At 43.5% G+C, this 24683-nt stretch overlaps 1 protein-coding gene across 3 annotated transcripts in view; it reads right to left on the bottom strand.

The window, feature by feature from the left end:
* The window catches only part of PLEKHM1 (pleckstrin homology and RUN domain containing M1), a 71751-nt gene extending 54024 nt beyond the window's left edge, over positions 1-17727 (bottom strand). For all 3 annotated transcript variants that reach the window (XM_060781233.2, XM_060781232.2, XM_060781235.2), the window contains exon 1: positions 17627-17727. The gene's annotated coding sequence lies outside the window, so the exon portion shown is untranslated. The remainder of the gene's footprint in view (positions 1-17626) is intronic.
* Between the last annotated feature and the right edge of the window lie 6956 nt (positions 17728-24683).

The following is a 24683-nucleotide window of genomic DNA, read 5'->3' as shown; positions in this document are numbered from 1 at the left end:
TTAGTTCAATTCCATCATTGGTGGAGTTCAGAATGCTCTTTGATTGGAGGTGAACTATAAATCCCAGCAACTATAACTCCCAAATAACAAAATCAATACAACCCACCGGCCGCACCCCCCTCCGCAACCTCACCAGGTATTTGTGCCACATTTCTTCTAGTAAATGAAAATACATTCTGCATATCAGATATTTACACAACGAGCCATAACAGTAGCAAAATTACAGTTTTGAAGTAGCAACGAAAATAATTTTAAGTTTGGGGGTCACCACAACATGAGGAACTGTATTAAAGCGTCGTGGCATTAGGAAGGTTGAGAAACACTGCTCTAGAACATGGCCATATAGCCCAAAAAAACCTACAACAACCCAGTGATTCCGGCCATGAAAGCCTTCAACAAAACATTAAATACACTATGGGTTTTACTCCAAATCTATAAAGAGCCTATCCAAAGTGGCACAGCCTATCACCAAATGGATTCAGAACTATAGAAGTTCAGACTAAACCCTGAAGCGGACTCAATTTTTTAAAAAGATCAGGGATACCAGGTTTTCAGGTCATTTCTTCCCAAATGCCACAAACAATGCATCTACACCAGGGGTCTTCAAACTTTTTAAACAGAGGGCCAGGTCACAGTCCATCAAACTGTTGGAGGGCAGGATTATAATTTAGAAAAAAAATGAATTCCTATGCACACTGCACATATCTTATTTGCAGTGCAAATAACGCTTAAAAACAATACAATAATTAAAATGAAGAACAATTTTAAAAAAATATAAACTTATTGGTATTTCAATGGGAAGTGTGGGCCTACTTTTGGCTGATGAGATATAATTGCTGTTGTTGTGTGCTTTCAAATAGTTTCAGACTTGGGTTGACCCTGAGGGAGGGCCGGGTAAATGACCTTGGAGGGCCGCATCCGGCCTTCGGGCCTTAGTTTGAGGACCCCCTATCTACACTATACAATCAGTGCAGTTTGACATCATTTTATCAGGCATGGTTCAATGCTATGGAATCTAGGGAGCTGTAGTTTTATAAAGGATCTCTGTCAAATAGTCCCAGTAACTCATCAAACTACAGTTTCGAAGATCCCAAAACACTGAGCCATGGTAGTTAAAGGGGTGTTGAACTGCATTCACTCCACAGTGTGGTTGCACTCAAAAAGAATAAGACAGAGATTGAAACAGAGAGATTGTAAGAAAGAAAGGTCTGTAAGAAGCAATCAGTAAATTTAAGAATCAGAACTACATCACTCTCAAATCCTTTCTTTCCAAATGCCACAAAGAGAACAAGAGAGTCTGAGTGAGACAAAAGGAGACTATTCATTGGAGTCCTATAATCAAGTTCTACTTAAGCATCAACCTAAAAAATGGGACAGCTTGGCATAAAATATACATGTGTGCAAATTAATTTGCTGAGATACAGATTTACAAATCATTTCTATAATTTAAATTAACTAACCTCCCTGGTGTGGTAAAGCTGTTATTATTTATTTATTTATATATTTTCTACTTTATATGCCGCCCTTTTCACCCCGAAGGGGACTCAGAGCGGCTTACAAGTTATATTGTTGCACTCCAGAACAGGAAATAGCCCCTCTGACTATAAACACACCACACGTTGAGTGAAAGAACAACCCTTTTTATTAAAGCTTAGCAAAAAAAAAAAAAAAAAGCCAGTAGAAATAAATGCTTGTAAAGATAGATAAGATTCCAAAAAGCAATAAGGCATTTAAAGGCAGCAAGAAGACACAGTGTCCAAATGTAGCAATCAAAAGCAATGTTCAAAAAGCATAAAATATAATCCAAGGCACTGATTATCCAGACAGGAATAAACCAAGAAGCAAGAACACACCAGACGCTGCTAGGCAAATTGAAAGGCTAGAAAAAAAACATGAAGACGAGATCACTTGAACAGGAATTTCATGAGACTTGTGCTTGGTTTCCAAATGATGCCTGATCTGACATGATTTTCTACAGGCAAACCTTAAATCCCCAAAAAAGGTTTCGTCTTCCCCCAGTCTTTGGCTTTAATTGAAGAATTCTTTCGGATCTACGTAAACATTGGGCCTCTTGTCTATTCTGGCTAATCTCCAGCCGCTGACTCTGCTTATCTGACTCCTCAATAATGTTAGCAGGTGTCAGACTGTTTTCCAAACTAGAATCTGGAGAGCTCACAGACGGAGGGAGTAAACCTTTCTCCCAAGGCCTGACAGAAACATTCTCATGAGAATCTGCCCTCTGCACCAAAACCTATCAGTGTCTGCATGAAACTCATTGACCAAAGTGTCCCCATCTTGCACCTCAGAGTCAGTCCCAGCATCCCCCACATCAGAAGCAACAGGGGACTGATTTCCCCCCTCATTATCCACATCAGACACAAAAACATCAGGAGACTGAAACACATTCACAGGTTCAAGCACAGGCTCAGGTTCCATCACAGGCTGAGTCCCAACACATACAACGTACTACATTATTAGAATAGTACTAATACATCATTAATAATATTAGTATTATATTATATTGTTGCTGGGGGAGGGGCTCTGATGTCACAGGATACAAGATATATGCCCTTATGCAAGTAGACAGCCCTTTAAAGAGAGGATCCCTTCAAACAGGATGGCTTTCTGTAAAGGAGAATGTAGATAACCTTTCAACAATTTAGGGTTTTTGGGTTTTTTTTAGACATCTCAAGTAGGACAGGAGCATTTGAAATTTTGAACCTAGAAAATTCTAACATCATTTTTAACAAGTGTTTTCACAAATCTGAGTTTAAACAAATGTTAGGAACAAAACTAACAGAACTCTATTGTCCAGTTTAACTGGAATCATCTCCAATTCCACCCAACACTTCAGGAAACTTGCTCTTCAGACCTCAGCAGCAACCTTGCCTAACAAAAAGTAAATACTTGAAGCTAAAATGGTATTTCAAGAATTACCTGCTACTTGAGTTGCGCTTCTGCTGCCACTAACCCATGGAAGGAACAATGGATAAGGAGCAGTTTCCTCCTGTTGCTGGTGACTTAACCTTCTGGGATGTTTTGGTTACCCCAAGCCAGCCACTAATATTCTAATCATGCTGGTGAATGAGAAACAGTTCATCTTCTTTCACGTGTCCAGAGGTGTTTATGATGCAATGAGTGAGATGCCATCATCATGAGATCTCACTCATGAAGCAAGGCTTTTAATTGTGAAAAGAGAACAATACAGTGAGCTTCTCAACAAAAATGATATTTTCCCCAGTAAATCTGCCTGATGGATTTAGCTTATGGGACTTGTCTTAACTTTTGGAAATTCCTGTTTTCTGAATTGCTATGGAAATGTTATACATTTTGCATGTGTAGGGAGGAATGCCTTTTCCTTTTACCAACTGGTATTGTACTCCTGGAACGAGATGCTTCTGAAGAAATACCTTCAATCCACTTTATGCACCACTTGGAAAAATAATTGTGCTACATTATGCCAAAGCCCCCCTTAATTCAGTCCTCCCTTCTTCCCAAATGTCTCTAAGGAACCACAAAGAGGCCAGAAGTACAACTATACAATCACAACTATGTTTTGAGTGATCAAAGGCACCTCCTGTGACTTAAAACGCCAACGGGTAAATTATTCCTTAGGACTTCATTAAAGCTGGGGAAATGGGGAAAACAGGGCCTTTTAAAAACACTTCAAGGCTGGGGTGAAAATTGGTGGAAGAAACATTAACAACCTTAGATATGCAGATTATACCACTTTGATGGCTGAAAGCGAGGAGGAGCTGAGGAGCCTTCTAATCAAGGTGAAAGAAGAAAGCACAAAAGCTGGGTTGCAGTTAAACATAAAAAAAACCCCAAGATTATGGCCTCAAGAATATTGATATTGATAACTGACAAATAGAGGGAGAAAACGTGGAGGCAGTGACAGACTTTGTTTTTCTAGGTGCAAAGATTACTGCAGACGCAGACTGCAGCCAGGAAATTAGGAGACGCTTACTTCTTTGGGAGGAGAGCAATGTACAATCTCGATAAAATAGTGAGTAGAGACATCACACTGGCAACGAAGATCCGCATAGTTAAAGCAATGGTATTCCCCATAGTCATCCACGGATGTGAGAGCTGGATCATAGGGAAGGCTGAGCAAAGGAAGATAGATGCTTTTGAACTGTGGTGCTGGAGGAAAGTTCTGAGAGTGCCTCGGACCGCGAGAAGATCCTATCAGTCCATGCTTCAGGAAATAAAGCCCGACTGCTCATTGGGGGGAAGGATATTAGAGCCAAAGTTGAAGTACTTTGGCCACATCATGAGGAAACAGGAAAGCTTGGAGAAGACAATTATGCTGGAGAAAATGGAAGGAAAAAGGAAGAGGGGTCGACCAAGGGCAAGAAAGATGGCATCCTTGAAGTGACTGGCTTGACTCTGAAGGAGCTAGGGGAGGTGACGGGGGACAAGGAGCTCTGGCGTGGACTGGTCCATGAGGTCACGAAGAGTCGGTAATAACTGAACGAATGAACAACAACAACAAAAACACTTCTTTCAGTGGGACCCACATTGCCTGAAGGAGCATTAGCAGACACACACACCCCCCTCCACACACACACACACAGGAACGTGCACACTCTCACGTCACTAAAACCAATCTAGAATGGACATTTCTCTGACAGATTCCATTCCACCTTAACATTTGGATCTTTAGTTGTTTCTATGTGAATGATCAGCTTTGGAGTCGATTGCTCCCAGACTCCAAAAATGACAGTTTCTACACACTTCAGAAACTCAATCCCATGGGAATGACACAAAATATTTCTGTGTTGTTTGAAGGGCTCCCTGGGACTCAGTCTTTAAAGTGTATAGAAATGAGGAAAAGCCAGTGTCTGACAAAGTCCCTAGTCTTGATTTTTATGGAACCATGAAATATTGGGAGAGAGGTATGTCTGAGGATGAATCTTCAAGCATGGGTAAACTTCGGACCTCCAAGTGTTTTGGATTTTAACTCCCAAAATTCCTAACAGCCGGTAAGCTGACTGGGATTTCTGGGAGTTGAAGTCCAAAACACCTGTAGGGCTGAAGTTTGCCCATGCCTGATCCACATTGCAGAACTGATGCAGTTTGATTTCACTTTAACTGCTATGCGTCGATGTTATGGAATCTTCGAGGTTGTAATTTAGTGAGGAAGCATATTCTTTGGCAGAAAAGACTAAAAACGTTGTAAAATTACTGTTCTCTTTGGCTAAAGTGTAATTATGTGTATTTGTTTTCAAATTATGTACATTTTTAACTACCTCTACTAAAAAACAGGACACATTTTGTCCACATTTTATTCCTCCAAAGATGTGGAGTCCTCAGATGAGGTGCTGTTATCACAATGAGTCTCAAGAGGTACAAAAGCTTTCTCAAGACTATAAAATCAATGGAAGTCCTGCCTTTCCTATTGTTATGATGATGAATGATATTGAAACTGCAACAGTGACAGTGAATCACAAGAGCCCTGCAGTTCATCGGGTCCAATGAAGACGAAACAAAAAGTATTTGTTTATTGCAAAGATAACACTAAAGGAAACTGCAGAGTAACTTTCTATCCTGGCGAAAGAGCACTGTTATCAAATGCGCTTACACACAGATAGCAATGGCAGCTTTGAGGATTTTTATCAAGAATACGGCACAAGGGATAACATTGGCCCCAACCCATGGCTCCAGTCCTAACTGAGGCTTTTATATAAAAAATAGTAAGATATACGAAATACAATTACACGTAATAACTTCTAAAGTCTAATTTCACACTTTAGGGTGTGAAGGTGGGAAACAACTTGGAGTGAAAGCAGCTCTGTTCACCTGCCTTTAAAAAAGTTGCCACAAAGTGTTAGGCTGGATCTACACTGTTATATAATGCAGTTTGGAACTGAATTTTATTTATTTATTTATTTAAAACATTTATATTCCACCCTTCTCACTCCGAAGGGGACTCAGGGTGAAGAACAGCATATATACAGCAAACATTCAATGCTGGGACAAGAATTCATATACACATACATAAACATTAAAAACATTTATCTCAATATTAAAATACACCATTTAAAACCATCCTGGTCTTCAGCGTCAAATCTAATTTATTTTATTTACATTATTTATATCCCACCCATATGAGCCCGCAGGCAACTCAGGCCTGGTAATCTTTCCTATTGCTGCTTGATTGCCCTGTCCTGAAAGCTTGGTCCCACAGATAAGTTTTTAGCATCCTTCTGAAGGACAGGAGGGAGGGGGCCGGTCTGATCTCACCAGGAATTGAGTTCCATAGCCAGGAAGCAATCACCAAGAAGGCTCTGTCCCTCGTCCCTACCAATCGTGCCTGTGACTATGGTGGGATGGAAAGCAGGGTCTTCCCGGAGGATCTTAATCTCCGCGATGGTTCATAGGGGAAGATGCGTTCGGACAGGTAAATTGGGCTGGGGCCGTTTAGGGCTTTATAGGCCAAAGACAGCATTTTGAATTGTGCCCGGTAGCAAACTGGCAGCCAGCGGAGCTGGCGTAACATGGGAGTTGTATGCTCCCTGTATGCCGCCCCAGTTATTAACCTGGCTGTCTCTCATTGGACTATTTGAAGCTTCCGAGCAGTCTTCAAAGGCAACCCCACATAGAGTGCGTTGCAGTAGTCTATCCTAGATGTAACGAGAGCGTGGACCACCGTGGCCAAGTCTGTCTTCCCAAGATACGGGCACAGCTGGCGCACAAGTTTAGACTGTGCAAAAGCTCCCCTGGCCACCGCTGCAACCTGGGATTCCAGGCTCAGTGATGAGTCCAGGAGGACCCCCACGCTGCGAACCTGAGCCCTCAAGGGGAGTGTAACCCCATCCAGCACAGGCTGTTACCCTATACCCTGTTTGGTCTTGAGACAGACCAGGAGGACCTCTGTCTTGTTTGGATCCAACTTCAATTTGCTTGCCCTCATCCAGATCATCACAGCGGCCAGGTCATTATATGGTCAGAGTAGACCCTTATAATGCAGTTTAACTATGCTAATGCCTAAACAATTTGATGAACCCTCACTACAGATATACAATTTGGAATTTCCCATGGCAATGAATCAAAGATCTTGATCAGAGGGGATAATATGTGGTCTAAGAGGTGTATGAGGCTGTCAAGGCTATCTTTGTGGCCCTTGGAATTAAAGGTATTAACACAAATGCCCTCTATGGAGCTTGGGGGTGTTTTTGGCCCTCTGGACATTTTAGGGCCATTAGAATCCTGTTTTAAAAAACCAAAAGTGAACAAGAAATGAAGTCAAGTTGCTTCTTCTTGTAAAAAAGACTATCCTGGACCTAAAGTGCTCCAGGGGGTTCTAAAAATATACCAAAAAATGCCTTCCAAAGTGTCTATAGTTATTTGGAGACAAACATTATTCTGTGATGACAATGTAGACCTTCAAGGGCAATTTGGAGAGTGAAACAGCCCCTAGACTCCCATTGATCTTCATAACCACAATTTCCACGATCTTAAAGGCACATTTTCCAGTCTCTGAGGTCGTGGAATTTGCCAAGACCAGCTTAAAATGCATTTCCTCACATGATCAGAGACAAACGGGTAAACTCATGAGAGGGAAAAGAAGGCATTCTCGCATTACACAAACCATGTTGTCCCTGTGTTTGTAATATCTATAGTTTTCTCAGTGTGTTGCACTCTGGTTTTTTTCCTCTCCCATCAACATACTGAAAGAATGTGGAGTTTATGATTGGATTCTTTCCTCTGGTTTGGGAGAGAGGAAAAAGAAGCAAATAACAACTAACAAAGTCATGACACAACAACATGTGTATTTGTATATAAAAGCTACAATTTTAAGAAAACTCTCTATCATTTGGGTTCGGTGAACTTATGCAGGTTGATCTCACACTCATCTATATAAATAAAAATGTAATGTTCGTTTGTGGGATTAACAGCACTCAAAAACCAGTGGGCTAATTGACACCAAATCTGGACAGCATACACCTAACAACCCAATGTATGTCCTTCACTCATTTTTTTTATTTTGTCATTTGGGAGTTGTAATTGCTGGGATTTATAGTTCCCCTACAATCAAAGAGCATTCTGAACTCCACCAATTATGGCATTGAACCAAACGTGGCATACAGGACTCCTATGACCAACAGAAAGCACTAGAAGGGTTTGGTGGGCATTGACCTTGAGTTTGGGAGTTGTAGTTCACCTACATCCAGAGAGCACTGTGGACTCAAACAATAATGGATCTGGACTAAACTTGGTACAAATATTCCATATGCCCAAATATAAACACAGATGGAGTTTGGGGGAAATAGACCTTGACATTTGGGATTTGTAGTTACTGGGAGTTATAGTTCACCTACAATCAAAGAGCATTCTGAATCCCACAAACGACAGAATTGGGGCAACTTTCCCACACTGAACCCCCATGACCAACAGAAAATACTTAAGGCCATCCAGTCCAACTCTTTTCACAAGGACAAGAAAATCTAATTAGAGCCTCCTGACAAAGAGCCATCCAGCCATAGATATAGATAGATATGATTCACACACACACACACACACAGATATAATATCCTAGATTTGAAAGGGACCCCTAAAGAAGGACTATGATATGTTGCATATTCCAGAGCAGGCAAACCAGACACTCTCCACATCAAGACTGGCAAATAAACAACAAGAAATACAAGCATAAAGCAATTACTTATATTAGAAACCAACACTTTCTCATAACATTTTTTTCCAGATCACCAGACTGAGCCACAGCAACGCATGGCAGGGGACGGCTAGTCTATATTATATTATATTATATTATATTATATTATATTAATGGGGTATCAACTTTAGTTATTAACAGGGCACATATTTAGGGGTAGCTATATTGGCCTGGCAGTAAAACAGAACAAAATCCAAAATTTTATTGGTCAACCAAACTGTTCGAAATACATCATGCAAGCTTCTGAAACTTCACTGGCTTCTTCGCCGGTCAAGATGTGAAAATTATACAGGACCAAATGGTGATGTTAGAGTTACTGGTTTATGTTTCATCTTTGATTTCGTCCCCTGTTGTCAGTTAACACAGTCCTTATCTATGCAACTACGGGTCATTCTCATCATGTGAGGACAGAGGACAAAGGGCAATAAAAGCCTGTGACTCTAAGATCATCACTTTTCTTCTCCTTTTCACTTTTAGAACATCCTGATTAAACCTTTAGATAGCTTGCATGCTGTATTTCTGCATTTGCGGATGGCGGATAAGGATATCACTCTTTTGTGAGCTTTTCTTATCATTTCTTGACCCTTTCAATTTGTTGGTTGGGAAAGAAACAAGCAGAAGCACCGGCTATTATCAGGCCCAAACCTTTTTAATAAATCTGGAAGGACAGGTCCTCATAGTGACATTCCTCACAGTCAAGCCCTGAAGGAGAATAGGTAAAGATAAAGGTCTTCCTCTGACATTAAGTCCAGTCATGTACAACTCTGGGTGTTGGTGCTCATCTCCATTTCTAACCCGAAGAGCTGGTGTTGTCCATAGACACCTCCAAGATAATGTGGCCAGCATGACTGCATGGAGTGCCACTACCTTCCTGCCGGAGTGGTACCTATTAATCTACTCAAATTTGCATGTTTTTGAACTGCTGGGTTGGCAAAAGCTGGGGCTAACAGTAGGAGCTCCTTCTGCTCCCCTGATTTGAACCTGTGACATTTTGATCAGCAAGTTCAGCAGCTCGGCGGTTTAACCCACTGTGCCACTGGGGACGCCCTGAAGGAGAATACAAAAATGCAAAAAGATATGCTGATTTGTATCAGAAAACTAATTATAGCAGGTTTTAAAAATCTATACGAGCAGTAGTTTTTTGTGAAGTTAACCGTTTTCAATTTAAGATGAAGCCTCTGGAAAATATTTTACATTCTGGAAGGTAACAGGCAAAAATATATTGTAACTGGGGGAAAAAACATTTTCCCGGGGCTACTGTAAGAAATACCACTAAACTGAGATGGAAAAAGTAGTCTGTGGGTATGTCTATACTTGTAGAATGGATGCAGTTTGACACCATTTTAACTGCCTTGGCTCAATGTTATGGAATCTTAATATTTGTAATTTAGAGAGGTACCAGCACTCTTTGACAGAGAAGGCTAAAGACCCAGTAAAACTACAAGTTCCGCAGTTAAAGACATGGCAGTTAAAGTGGTGTCAAAACTGCATTAGTTCTACAGTGTAGATGCACCCTTAGTGCCTGACTGATAATGTCATCATTGGATTGCTGTGACTTTTTCAGGCTGAATGGCCATGTTCCAGTAGTATTCTCTCCTGACATTTCTCCTGCATCTATGACAGGCATCCTCAGAGATTTGTTCTGAAATCTGCTGGAAATGAGGCAAGTGGAGTGTATATAGCTGTGGAACGTCCAGGGTGGGAGAAAGAACTCTTGCAATTAGCCAGCTAGATTAGCACTGAGTAGCCTTGCAGCTGCAAAGCCTAGCTGTTGTTGCCTGGGGACATCCTATGTTTGGGAGGTGTTAACCGGCACTTGGTTGTTTGCTGTCTGGAATTCCCCTGTTTCTGAGTGTTGTTCTTTATTTACTGTCTTGATTCTGGTGTTTTTAAATTACTGACAACCAGATTTTGTTCATTTTCATGTTTCCTCCTTTCTGTTGATGTTTTCCATATGCTGGTGGAGTTCAATGGCTTCTCTGCGTAGTCTGACATGATGGTTGTCCGAGTGGTCCAGCATTTCTGTGTTCTCAAATGATATTCTGTGTCCAGGTTGGTTCATCAAGTGCTCTGCTATAGCTGCCTTCTCTGGTTGAATTAGTCTGCAGTGCCTTTCATGTTCTTTGATTCGTGCCTGGGCGCTACATTTGGTGCTCCCAACGTAGTCTTGCCAACAGCTGAACAGTATATGGTAGACTCCTGCAGAGGATCCCTCCTATTCTCTGCTGAAGGTAACATTTGTTGAAGTTCCTTGGTGCAATGTCCAATCTCAATAAAATAGTGAAGAGTAGAGACATCACACTGGCAACGAAGATCCGCATAGTCAAACCAATGGTATTCCCCATAGTCACCTATGGATGTGAGAGCTGGACCATAAGGAAGGCTGAGCGAAGGAAGATAGATGCTTTTGAACTGTGGTGTGGGAGGAAAGTTCTGAGAGTGCCTTGGACCAAGAAAAGATCGAACCAGTCCTTACTTCAGGAAATAAAGCACGACTGCTCATTGGAGGGAAGGATATTAGAGGCAAAGATGAAGTATTTTGGCCACATAATGAGAAGACAGGAAAGCTTAGAGAAGATAATGATGCTGGGGGAAAAGGAAGGAAAAAGGAAGAGGGGCTGACCAAGGGCAAGATAGATGAATGGTATCATCTCAATCGGCGGTTCTCAACCTGGGGGTCGTGATCCCCAGGGGGGTCGCCTGGCAATTTTGGGGAGGTCGCGAGGCCGCCTCCGTTGGCCACGCCCCAAGGGCGTGGGCCAGGTGAGGGTTCCTTCGTGCAAGGCCAGGCCTCGCTCAAAGCCCGCTTCGCCTGCCTTGCTCTCTTGCCATCCGGCGAGGGTGCGGGGCAGGCGAGGGGTCCTCCACGCAAGGCCTGGACTCGTGCAAAGTCCACCTCGCATTCTCACCATCCGGCGAGGGTGCAGGGCAGGCAAGGGGTCCTCTGCGCAAGGCCTAGCCTCACACAAAGCCCACCTCACCTGCCTTGCATTCTCGCCATCTGGGAGAATGTGCGGAGGTCTCAGTGGTCTGTGGAAGTTAGCGCTGAATTGGTTGAAGGTACTGCAAATCCACATTTTTTTCTGATTTATCATGATGCTTCAATTATGTTGAATTTGTAATAATTAAAACACATCCTTCATATCAGAAATTTACATTATGATTTGTAACAGTAGCAAAATTACAGTTATACAGGAGCAACGAAAATAATTTTATGGTTGGGGGTCACCACAACATGAGGAACCATATTTAGGGATCCCGGTGTCAGAAAGGTTGAGAACCACTCCTCTAAATGACTGGCTTGACCCTGAAGGAGCTGGGGAGGTGATGGGAAACAGGGAGCTCTGGCATGGGCTGGTCCATGAGGTCATGAAAAGTCGAAAGCAACTCTATCACTTCAATATTGCTTCAATTACCCCACTATGCAATGGAGTCCCCGGTGGAGCAGTGGGTTAAACCCCTGTGCCGGCAGGACTGAAGACCAACAGGTCGCAGGTTTGAATCCGGGGAGAAGCGGATGAGCTCCCTCTATCAGCTCCAACTCCTCATGCGGGAGGCATGAGAGAAGCCTCCCACAAAGATGATAAAACATCAAATCATCCGGGTGTTCCCTGGGCAACGTCCTTGCAGACGGCCAATTCTCCCACACTAGAAGCAACTTGCAGTTTCTCAGGTCGCTCCTGACACGACAAAAAACAAACAAAAACAAACCCACTATGCACATATCATGCTAAATAAACCAGAGACCAAAAGGAGTTGTGGTGTGCTTAGCCATTCCTGCTGCAAGTGGGAACGATCAGACATCATTCGCCTATATGCTAATCATCCATGGCAAAGCAGGATGTGCAAATTGGATCAAAGTATAGCCTGGTTGCGGCAACGTGCAAATTGGATCAAAGTATAGCTTCACCCATGTTGATTTGTCAGCTGCAGTGCTTTAGCGTGCCGCATTTTAAAATAAACATGGGAGGAAATATCAAAAGCAGACTTGAATTCAGTCACTCATTTAAAACAAGAGTCTTCCAAGTGAATAATGATTCTAATAAACGATTCTAATATTCTTGAATTAAGTAAGCATTTGGAAAGCATGCAGCTTTACAAATAATGTTGGATGGCAACTCCTACATTCCACACTTAAACATACAGCTAAGACTACGAGAAGGTGCAGCTGATTCCACCTGAGAACTACATAACTCCTTTCCGTGTTCAAATCAACCCATCCTTCTCTACCATCCCACATGGAAGCAGATCCTGTCTCTTGATCTAGCCAGGCCAACTTTAGGTTCTGCATCTTGATCATGCTAAAGCGTGACCAAATGTTGGGAACTGAATTTCCTGACATAAGTGCCTGTGTTGACATGTTGGGCAATGTATCTATGATAAGAAATCTCTGAGAGTGGGACAGTGTTTTTCTATGTTCCCCTATGGGTTTTGTAGGTGGCACAGGGTGTGGAAAGCAGGATTTTCTGGCCTTCTGTTATAATAAGGTCCTTGTAAGTACAAAGATAGACAAAGCATGCTTAAAATGACCTCATAAAATGTAATGCCTTAATATTAATTTTATATTATTTGGAGACGTTACTGGACTGGACCACAATTCCATGAATCCTCTTGCCAGCATAACCATTCTGGTTGAGGATTTTTGTAAGGTGTAGCCCCAAAAAGTGGTTTGGGGTTTCCCTTTTTTAAATGACAACTGCTAGTTTTTTTTTACAGAGGGCTCAGATGATCCAGAGAGCATTTGAAACTAAACATTACATTCCTAAAGCTGGATTGTTACAATTCGTTAAAATTGTGGAAATAATGTACTGTATTTTCATCTCCTGAAATGTAAAATTATGCGCTTAAATCTTTATATGGTCATAGCCATGATGAGATCCTGGTCTGTGAGGGTAGTGTAGAAGGGGTCAAAGAGGTGAATTTTGAGACATTGTTCTCAGTGATGGGAAAAGTTACTTTTTCTACACAACAGCTACCAGAATTCCACAGAGCTAATGGGGTACCGGCTTCTTGAGACCCCAAACATAGATTTGGAGACCTCAAGGACTTTTCAGTCCAACCTTTTACAGCACAGGAACATACAATCAAAGCACTCCTAAGAGATGGCCATCCTGCTTCAGTTTGAAAACTAGTGTAAGAGATGATCTGAGGCCCCTTCTACAAGGACTGCTTGTACGTTTCCACCAACGCCATACCTCCTCTATCTTGTTCATGCCCAGCATTATTTTTAACTTTAATTACATTTGGCCCAGCCATAGATTTTAAAGTTGTTTTGTGCTATTGTTCAATGTTTATGCTATTTATGTATGAGTTTTATTTTTAATTGCTTTGTATTACTATTTGTATTTTGCTCTGTATTGTGGTTGTTATTGCATGTATTGATGTATTGTGGGCTCGGCCTCATGTAAGCCGCACCGAGTCCCTTGGGAGATGGTAGCTGGGTATAAATAAAGTATTATTATTATTATTATTATTATTATTACACTGCCACAATAGCAAGTAAAAGTGATCCCAGTGGTGATCGGCACACTGGGTGCAGTGCCTAAAGACCTTGGCCTGCACTTAAACACAATCGGCGCTGACAAAATTACCATATTCCAGCTACAGAAAGCCACCTTACAGGGATCTGCATGCATTATTCGCCGATACATCACACAGTCCTTGACACTTGGGAAGCTTCCGACATGTGATCCAATACAACAGCCAGCAGAGTGATCTTGTCTGCTGTGGACTCATCTTGTTGTGTTTCAAATAATAATAATAATAATAATAATAATAATAATAATGAAAAGCCGACAACAGATCCCAAATGTAGACTCTGCAAGGAAGCAGACAAAACAATAGATCACATTCTCAACTGCTGCAAGAAGATCGCGCAGACAGACTACAAGCAGAGGCATAACACCGTTGCTCAGATGATTCATTGGAACTTGTGCCACAAATACCATCTGCCTGCGACAAAGAACTAGTGGAATCACAAGCCAGAAAAAGTTACAGAAAATGAACACGTCAAACTCCTCTGAGACTTCGGAATTCAGACAGACAGAGTTCTGGAGCACAATACCCCTGGCCTCACGATCGTGTTAAAAAACAAAGTATGGATTATCGATGTTTCAATCCCAGGTGACAGCAGGATTGAAGAAAAATAACTGGAAAAGCTGACACGATATAAGGATTTAAAGATCGAACTGCAAAGACTCTGGCACAAGCCAGTTAAGGTGGTCCCACTGGTGATTGGCACACTGGGTGCAGTGCCTAAAGACCTTGGCCTGCACTTAAACACAATCGGTGCTGACAAAATTATTTATTTATTTATTTACTTAGAACTTTTATATCCTGTTCTTCTCTACCTCTGTGGAGGGACACAGAACAGCTAAATTAGCATTTGTCAGCTTCAGAAGGCCACCTTACTGGGATCTGCATGCATTATTCGCCGATACATCACATAGTCCTAGACGCTTGGGAAGTGTCTGATGTGTGATCCAATACAACAGCCAGCAGAGTGATCTTGTCTGCTGTGGACTCATCTTGTTGTGTTTCAGTTTATAATAACTTTATTTACACCCCATCCCATCTCCCTGAGGGGACTCTGAGTGGCTACCATGTAATCCTGATTATCAAAACAGATCATCCATATTGTCTGCTTTGAACTGGATTATATGAGTCCATATTCAGAAGAAGATCTACAAGCCACTCTAAACACCTTCGCAGAAGCATACGAGAAGTTCGGTCTGTCACTGAACATCGAGAAAACCAAAGTGCTCTTCCAGCAGTCACCGGCTAATCCCTCTTCAATTCCAGAGATACAGCTTAATGGTGTAACATTAGAAAATGTTGACCATTTCTGCTACCTTGGCAGCCACCTCTCCACCAAAGTCAGCATCGACACTGAAGTACAACACTGCCTGAGCTCTGCGAGTGCAGCATTTTTCCAAATGAAGCAGAGAGTGTTCGAGGACCGGGACATCCGTAGGGACACCAAGGTGCTCGTTTATAAAGCTATTGTCCTCCCAACCCTACTATATGCCTGTGAAACATGGACTGTCTACAGACGTCACATACAACTCCTGGAACGATTCCATCAGTGCTGCCTCCGGAAAATCCTGCAAATCTCTTGGAAAGACAGGCGGACAAACGTCAGTGTGCTGGAAGAAGCAAAGACCATCAGCACTGAAGTAATGCTCCTATGCCATCAACTCCGCTGGACCGGCCACGTTGTCTGGATGCCCGACCACCATCTCCCAAAACAGTTGCTCTACTCTGAACTCAAGAATGGAAAACGGAATGTTGGTGGACAGGAAAAGAGATTTAAAGATGGGCTCAAAGCCAACCTTAAAAACTCTGGCATAGACACTGAGAACTGGGAAGCCCTGGCCCTTGAGCGCTCCAGCTGGAGGTCAGTGTGACCAGCAGTGCTGTAGAATCTGAAGAGGCACGAATGGAGGGCGAAAGAGAGAAACGTGCCAATTATTATTATTATTAACTTTATTTGTACTCCGCTAGCATCCCCCGAAGGACTCGATGCGGCTTACAATGCATCAAAACACAACATAACAATACAAAACCTAAGCAAATTAAAAACAATTAAAGCAGTATTAAACAACAAGCAATAAACAATAGACCAAGACACAATAAAACTGGGCCGAGCCAGTTTTAAAAAGTGCTGGTGTGACAGGTGATATGTAAGGATTATAGGGTAAGTGCAGTGTGTAACAATCTTAATTCTAATAAAGTGCTTCTGGGACTTGTTATTGGAGAGGAAGGCGCATCAAGCCAACCCCGACCGGGACCACCTTCCACCTGGAAACCAATGCCTTCATTGTGGGAGAAGAAGCAGATCAAGAATAGGGCTCTACAGTCACCTATGGACCCACAAGCAGAGGCGGCCCTAGGTAATTTTCAACGGTAAGCAAACAGTATTTAGCCCCCCCCCCCCCCAACCAATCACTGATATATATTTTCTGTTCATCATGGGAGTTCTGTGTGCCATATTTGGTTCAATTCCATCATTGGTGGAGTTCAGAATGCTCTTTGATTGTAGGTGAACTATACATCCCAGTAACTACAACTCGCATATGTCAAGGTCTATTTTCCCCTCAAGAGCACCCCTGGGCAAAATCAACTATACTGCGAATGCATACTTTGCGTAATGGATTGAGCCGCCCCTGCCCACAAGAATACTGATCCTGGAAGACTATCCTAAGTAAGTAAGTAAGCAAGCAAGTATGAGTCCACACTGCCACATAATCCAGATCAAAGCAGATCATCTGGATTTTATATGGCAGTGTAGAAGGTCCCTATGATGGCAGCTAATTACACAACCAAACAACAGCCACACAAAATTTATTACAGTCCATAGACCCATCAGTAAAACCAACAATCATTATAAATTATAGTCAGGAAATTCTTCCTAATGTATAGGTGGAATCTGTTTTTTTCCTGCAATTTGAGTCCTCTGGCAATCACAACCTATAGAAACAGCCCTCTTTGGGCTCTTCTTCTCAAATCACCAAAAAAGGAGTGATAGGTTTGTTCATTCTGCAGTCCAATCAGTGATTCCCAAACTCTCCTCCTCCAGGTGTTTTGAACTTCATCTCCCAGAATCCCTGATGATTGACCAAGGCAGCTGAGGCTTCTGGGAGTTGAAGTCCAAAACCATTTGAGGAGAAGAGTTTGGGAATCACTGATGGACTGCAGAATCAATGCAGTTGGACACCACTTGAGCTTTTAGGTTTCAGATTGTATTGGTTTTACTGTATTCTGCTTTCACCACCCCCTGAACAGGCCTCCCCCTTTGTCTGGCTTCTCCCAACCTGTTTCCCCCTTCCAGCCAGCCTCTCCCCCCACAGAACCGGCCTCGACTCTTCCCTAGGAAGACCCCACTCTCCTTGGCCCAATTTCTCCCCCTCGAGGGGCGGAGCTTCGGGAGAGGAAGCTCGGACTCACCTGCTCCGCAGCGCGACCCCGACGAGGCAGGACTGGGGAAACCCCGGAAGTGAGTGAGCCCGAAACAGCTGCAGCGCCGAGCGGGAGCGCGCCCTCTGACGTCACCCGCCCCGCTCTGAACCACAGAGACAGGAATTATAGAGAGAGCTCTGAAGACTCCAGCAATACATGGAGAGAGAGTTGCCAGATGGACAAGCTGGGTTTAGAAAAGGCAGAGGAACCAGAGACCAAATTGCCAATATCTACTAGATAATGGAGAAAGGCAGGGAGTTTCAGAAAAACATCTATTTCTGTCTTCTTGACTACTAGCCGTCCCCTGCCACGCGTTGCTGTGGCCCAGCCTGCTAATCTGGAAAATAATTAGAAAGGGTTGGTTTCTAATATATGTAATGTCTTTATGCATGTGGGTAAACAGTATTTCTTGCTGTGTCTTTGTCAGTGTTGATGTGGAGATTGTCTGGTTTGCCTACTCTGGAACATGCAACATAAAATTGTGCATCAAATCTATTATTATTATTATTATTATTATTATTATTATTAACTTTATCTATACCACGCAAAATCTCCCGTAGGACTCAATGCGGCTTACAAAGGCCAAGGCCGCCAACAATCAACAACATACAATACACAATAAACTCAAAAGCAAATAATAAACATCAAGCAAAACAATAAAACAGTAAAACAATGACCCCGTGACACAATTAAAACCAAAGGCCGGGCCAAATGTAATGGACAAAAATTAAAATGCTGAACTTGACAGGTAATATGTAGAGGTATATGGAGGTACTTGCAATGTGCAGATAATCCTGAGTCTCTAGCAAAGTGCAATTGGGGCTTGAAACCAGGAGTTTCCTATTCTGGAAAGGCACACTGGAACAGCCAGGTCTTCAGGCTCTTCCTAAAGACAGCCAACGTTGGGGCTTGTCTGATGTCCTTGGGGAGAGAGTTCCAGAGTCAGGGGGCCACCACAGAGAAGGCCCTGTCCCTCGTCCCCACCAAACGCGCCTGCGACGCAGGTGGGATCGAGAGCAGGGCCTCTCCAGATGATCGAAGGGAGCGTGCGGGTTCGTAAACGGAGCCCACACCAGAGCTCCCTGTCGGCTGTCACCACCCCCAGCTCCATCTGAATCAAGCCAGTCACTTCAAGGATGCTATCCATCCATCTTGCCTTTGGTTGGCCCCTCTTCCTTTTTCCTTCCATTTTCCCCAGCATCATTGTCTTCTCTAAGCTTTCCTGTCTCTTCATGATGTGGCCAAAATATTTCATCTTGGCCTCTACTAGCCTTCGCTCCAATGAGCAGTTGGGCTTTATTTCTTGAAGTATGGACTAGTTGGATCTTCTGGAGGTCCAAGGCACTCTCAGAACTCTCCTCCAGCACCACATTTCAAAAGCATCTATTTTCCGTTGCTCAGCCTTCCCTAAGGTCCAGCTCTCACATCCATAGGTTTCTATGGGGAATACCATTGCTTTAACTATGAGGATCTTCATTGCCAGTGTGATGTCTCTATTCTTCACTATTTTATCGAGATTGGACGTTGCTTTCCTCCCAAGAAGTAAGCGTCTCCTGATTTCCTGGCTGCAGTCTGCGTCTGCAGTAATCTTTGCACCTAGAAATACAAAGTCTGTCACGGCCTCCATGTTTTCTCCCTCTATTTCCCAGTTGTCAATCATTCTTGTTGCCCTAATCTTGGAGTTTTTTTTATGTTGAACTGCAACCCAGCTTTTGCGCTTTCTTCTTTCACCTTGATTTGAAGGCTCCTCAGCTTCTCCTCACTTTCGGCCATCAAAGTGGTATCATCTGCATATCTGAGGTTGTTAATGTTTCTTCCAGCAATTTTCATCCCAGCCTTGCATTCATCAAGCCCCGCACATCGCATGATGTGTTCTGCATACAAGATGAATAGGTTGGGGGAGAGTATACAACCCTGCCGCTCGCCTTTCCCAATCTTGAACCAGTCTGTTGTTCCATGGTCAGTTCTTACTGTTGCTTCTTGGTCCTTGTACAGATTCCTCAGAAGAGAGACAAGGTGATTTGGTATGCTCATACCACTAAGAACTTGCCACAATTTATTATGATCCACACAGTCAAAGGCTTTAGAATAGTCATATAATCATCGCCATATAATCCAGTTCAAAGCAGATGTGTATTTTTACAGCTGTGTAGTTTACAGACTTAGTTTCTCCGATTTATGGTGACTCCAAGGGGATCTATACTGCCATATAATCTAGTTTCTGAATCCAAATTATCGTTTTTGAGCCGGATTATACCCATCTACATCACAATATAATCCAATGTCCGAGGCCCCTTCTACACTGCCATATAAAATCCAGAATATCTGCTTGGAATTGAATTATATGGCAGTGTGGACTCATATAATACAGTTCCAAGCGGATCATGTGGAATATCTGCTTTGATAATCTGGGTTATGTGGCAGTGTAAAAGTGGCCTCACTTTAAACTCAGAAACAGGTCTTGATCTCACACACTAAACCATTTTGTCTCCTGAGCATGGAGATGCATCTCTCTATTAGTTCTTAAATCTGTGCTTGAAACAGGCAATGGGCGGGGCAAAGGGAACAGCGACGTGATTGGACAGACTCCAGACAGTCGGGTCTTCCTCCGGCTCTGTTGCTTCCGCTCTCACCCTATTTTGTTTTCTTCGCCTGCCTGTCTTTCTAGGGCCCGCCTACTCCCGCAGCGATTGGTAGAGACACAGAAATCCAGTGATTTCATTGGATGAGAGCGGGAAAAAACAAACAGAATGTTTAACTATTCCCCTTCCTGGTTTGTTGTAGGTTTTTCGGGCTGTATGGCCATGTTCAATCTAGAAGCATTCTCTCCTGACGTTTCGCCTGCATCTATGGCAAGCATCCTCACAGCCTCAGGCCCTTTCCTTTTCTCCCTCAGCTGCACGGCTGCTGCATTCAGATAAGATCACTACTGACCAAAAGGTCATGAGTTCAAAGCCAGCCCAGGTTGGAGTGAGCTTCCGACTATTGTGTAGCTTGCTGTCGACCTTTGCAGCCCGAAAGACGTTGCATCTGGAGCCCCCTGTGGCGCCGTGGGTTAAACCCTTGTCGCAAGTTCGAATCCAGGGAGAGCATGGATGAGCTCCTTCTATCAGCTCCAGCTCCTCATGCGGGGACATGAGAGAAGCCTCCCACAAGGATGATAAAACATCTGGCCGTCCCCTGGGTAACATCCTTGCAGATGGCAAATTCTCTCACACTAGAAGCAACTTGCAGTTTCTCAAGTTGCTCCTGATACGACAAAAAAAAATCTGTTAAGTAGGAAATTTAGGTACCGGTTATTTAACTAATTTACGATGGAGCCCCCAGTGGCGCAGTGGGTTAAAGCCCTGCGCCGACAGGACTGAAGACTGACAGGTCGCAGGTTCGAATCCGGGGAGAGGCGGATGAGCTCCCTCTATCAGCTCCAGCTCCTCATGCGAGAAACCTCCCACAAGGATGATAAAACATCAAATCATCCAGGCATCCCCTGGGCAATGTCTTTGCAGACGGCCAATTCTCTCACAACAGGAGCGGTCGCTCCTGACACGATAACCCCCCCCCCCAAAAAACCCGTAATTTATGATGCCATAAAATCTCCAGCAAGCTAGCAAAAGAATGAGGAAGTACTCCATCAGTGTCACAAATGCTCAGTGAAGTGACAGCTCCTCTGGTGGCCAGAATGCCCTCACGAAAGCTGGAAAGTTAATTAGCCTCTGTCTATATATGTTGTGTGCTATATATGTGTCTGTCTATATATGTTGTGGTCTATGACATTGAATGTTTGCCATGTATATGTACAGTGTAATCCACCCCGAGTCTCCTGCAGGGTGAGATGGTCAGAATAGAAATACTGTAAGTAAGTAAATAAGTAAATACTCATATAATCCAGTTCAAAGCAGATCATGTGGATAATCCAATTAAATAATCTGGATTATATGGCAGTGTTAAAGGGGCCTAGAATACATCTACACTGTGAAATTAACACATGCCATGCATTTCAGTGCTATGGAATTGTGGGGATTGTAGCTTTACAAAGACTTCAGCCTTCTCTGCTGGAGAATGCTGGTTTCCCACCACTTCGATGATTCCACAGCCATAGCAATAAACGTGGTATCAAACTGCATTAATTCCACAGTGTAGATGGATCCTGTGTCTTAATCACGACCCCATCCATTTCTCAAGAGTTTTCTTAGGCAAGGAATACTCAAGAGATGGTTTCTGACAGTTTTCCCCTCTCAAATAGAGCTTATGTCATTTTGTATTTGTTGAGTTCTCCCATCCAAAAACCAACCAGGGCTGACTCTCCTTAGCCTCCAAGACCAGATGGGACCTGGTGCCTTTAGGTTATTTAGCCTTTCAGTTAGGATTATATGGTTGTTCTGTGCCTTCAAATCACTTCCAACCTCAGGCAACCCTATTTTTCTTTTTTTTAATGTTTGCTTTTTTAAAATTGAACATTTTGTTAGTTTGTGTAAAAGTTGAGCTCTACCCCATTTGTAGGTTTGGATAACTTATTTGAATATAAATTATTTTCCGATTCAAGACCAGCAAGTGAGTGATGGCTAGCTAACTTCAATCAGTTTTGATAAAACAAGTAGACCTTGTTTTTGGACAGCAACCATCCTGATCAATCATTAGAGCAGTGTTTCTCAACCCTCCTAATGTCATGACCCCTCAATACAGTTCCTCATGTTGTGGCGACCCCCAACCATAACATTATTTTTGTTGCTACTTCATAACTGTAATTTTGCTCCTGTTATGAATCATCATGTAAATATCTGATAGGCAGGATGTGGTACAAATACCAGAAACACCCACATTTGAATACTAGTGGGATTGGGGAGATTGATTTTGTCATTTGGAAGTTGTAGTTGCTGGGATTTATAGTTCAGCTACAATCAAAGAGCATTCTGAACTACACCAATGATGGAATTGAACCAAATTTGGCACACAGAACTCCCACGACCCACAGAAAATACTAGAAGGGTAGGTGGGCATTGCCTTGAGTTTTGGGAGTTCTAGTTCACCTGCATCCAGACAGAACTATGGACTCAATCAATGATGGATCTGAACCAAACATGGCACGAATACTCAATATGCCCAAATTTAAGCATTAGTGCGGTTGGAGGAGGGATTGATTTTGTCATTAGGGAATTGTAGTTTCTGGGATTTCTAGTTCACCCACAACCAAAGAGCACCCTGAACATTCTGAATTCCACCAGCAATGAGCATTCTGAATCCCACCAACAATGAAAATGAACCAAACTTGGCACACAGAATTCCCATGACCAACAGAAAATACAGGGAGTGTTTGATGGGCACTGACCTTGAGTTTTAGAGTTGTAGTTTATCTACATCCAGAGAGCACTGTGGACTCAAACAATGATAGATCTGGACCAAATTTGGCACAAATACTCAATATGCTCAAATGTGAACACTGGAGGAATTTGGGGAAAATAGATCTTGACATTTGGGAGTTGTAGTTTATTTATTTATTTATTATTTATTTATTTAGAGGATTTATATACCGGCCTTCTCCACCTCGATGAGGGACTCAGGTCGGTTTACAAAGCATAACAAATACAATCATATAAAACAACAATTACAGATCAATACATATTAAAATAGTACAACCTAGTACAATAAAAACATCATCATTACATCATTACAATATGCCAAATCGTCACTCCAGTCGTAGTCAACAACAAATTCATAGTCACAGTTCATCATGGGTCATCACAGGGAAGGTTCTAGGTTCAGTCTTCAAATGCCACCCTCCAGAGCCATGTTTTTAGCGATTTCCTGAATGTCAGGAGGGAGGGGGCAGATCTAACCTCTGGTGGGAGGGAGTTCCAGAGCCGGGGAGCCACCACAGAGAAGGCCCTGTCCCTCGTCCCCACCAACCTCGATTGTGAAGGTGGTGGGACCGAGAGCAGGGCCCCCCCAGAAGATCTTAGTAGCCTTGATGGTTCATAGGGGAGAATCCGTTCGGACAGGTAAACTGGGCCGGCGCCGTTTAGGGCTTTATAGGTCAACACCAGCACTTTGAATTGTGCCCGGAAGCTGATAGGCAGCCAGTGGAGCTGGCGTAGCAGAGGGGTCGTATGATCTCTGTACCCTGCTCCTGTTAGCAATCTGGCTGCCGCGCGTTGGACTGATTGAAGCTTCCGGGCAGTCTTCAGAGGCAACCCCACGTAGAGAGCGTTGCAGTAGTCTAAACGGGATGTAACCAGAGCGTGGACTACCGTGGCCAAGTCCGACTTCCCAAGGTACGGGCGCAGCTGGCGCACAAGTTTTAATTGTGCAAAAGCTCCCCTGACCACCGCCGAGACCTGGGGTTCCAGGCTCAGCGATGAGTCCAGGGTCACTCCCAAGCTGCGAACCTGCGCCTTCAGGGGGAGTGTAACCCCGTCCAGCACAGGCTGTAACCCTATACCCTGTTCGGCCTTTCGACTGACCAGGAGTACCTCTGTCTTGTCTGGATTTAGTTTCAATCTGTTGTCCCTCATCCAGTCCGTTACAGCGGCCAAGCACCGGTTCAGGACTTCAACAGCCTCCTTAGTAGCAGGTGGAAAGGAGTGACAGAGTTGGACATCATCTGCGTACAGATGACACCGCACCCCGAAACTCCGGATGATCTCTCCCAACGGCTTCATGTATATGTTAAACAACATAGGGGACAGTACAGAACCCTGCGGGACTCCACAGTGCAATGGCCGCGGGGTCGAGCAGGTGTCCCCTAATGACACCATCTGGGAGCGCCCCTCGAGAAAGGACTGGAGCCACTGCAGAGCAGTACCCCCAAGACCCATTCCCGCGAGACGTCCCAGAAGGATACCGTGATCGACGGTATCGAAGGCCGAAGAGAGGTCCAGCAGAACCAACAGGGACACACTCCCCCTGTCCAGTTCCCTGCGCAGATCATCCACTAAGGCGACCAAGGCTGTCTCCGTACCATGCCCCGGCCTAAAACCAGACTGCGCAGGATCTAGATACTCCGTGTCTACCAGGAACTCCTGGAGTTGCGAGGCCACCACACGTTCCA

Source organism: Anolis sagrei, chromosome 6 (assembly GCF_037176765.1).
Source record: "Anolis sagrei isolate rAnoSag1 chromosome 6, rAnoSag1.mat, whole genome shotgun sequence".
NCBI classification, from domain to species: Eukaryota; Metazoa; Chordata; class Lepidosauria; order Squamata; family Dactyloidae; genus Anolis; species Anolis sagrei.
This window is presented reverse-complemented; position numbering and strand designations above follow the sequence as displayed.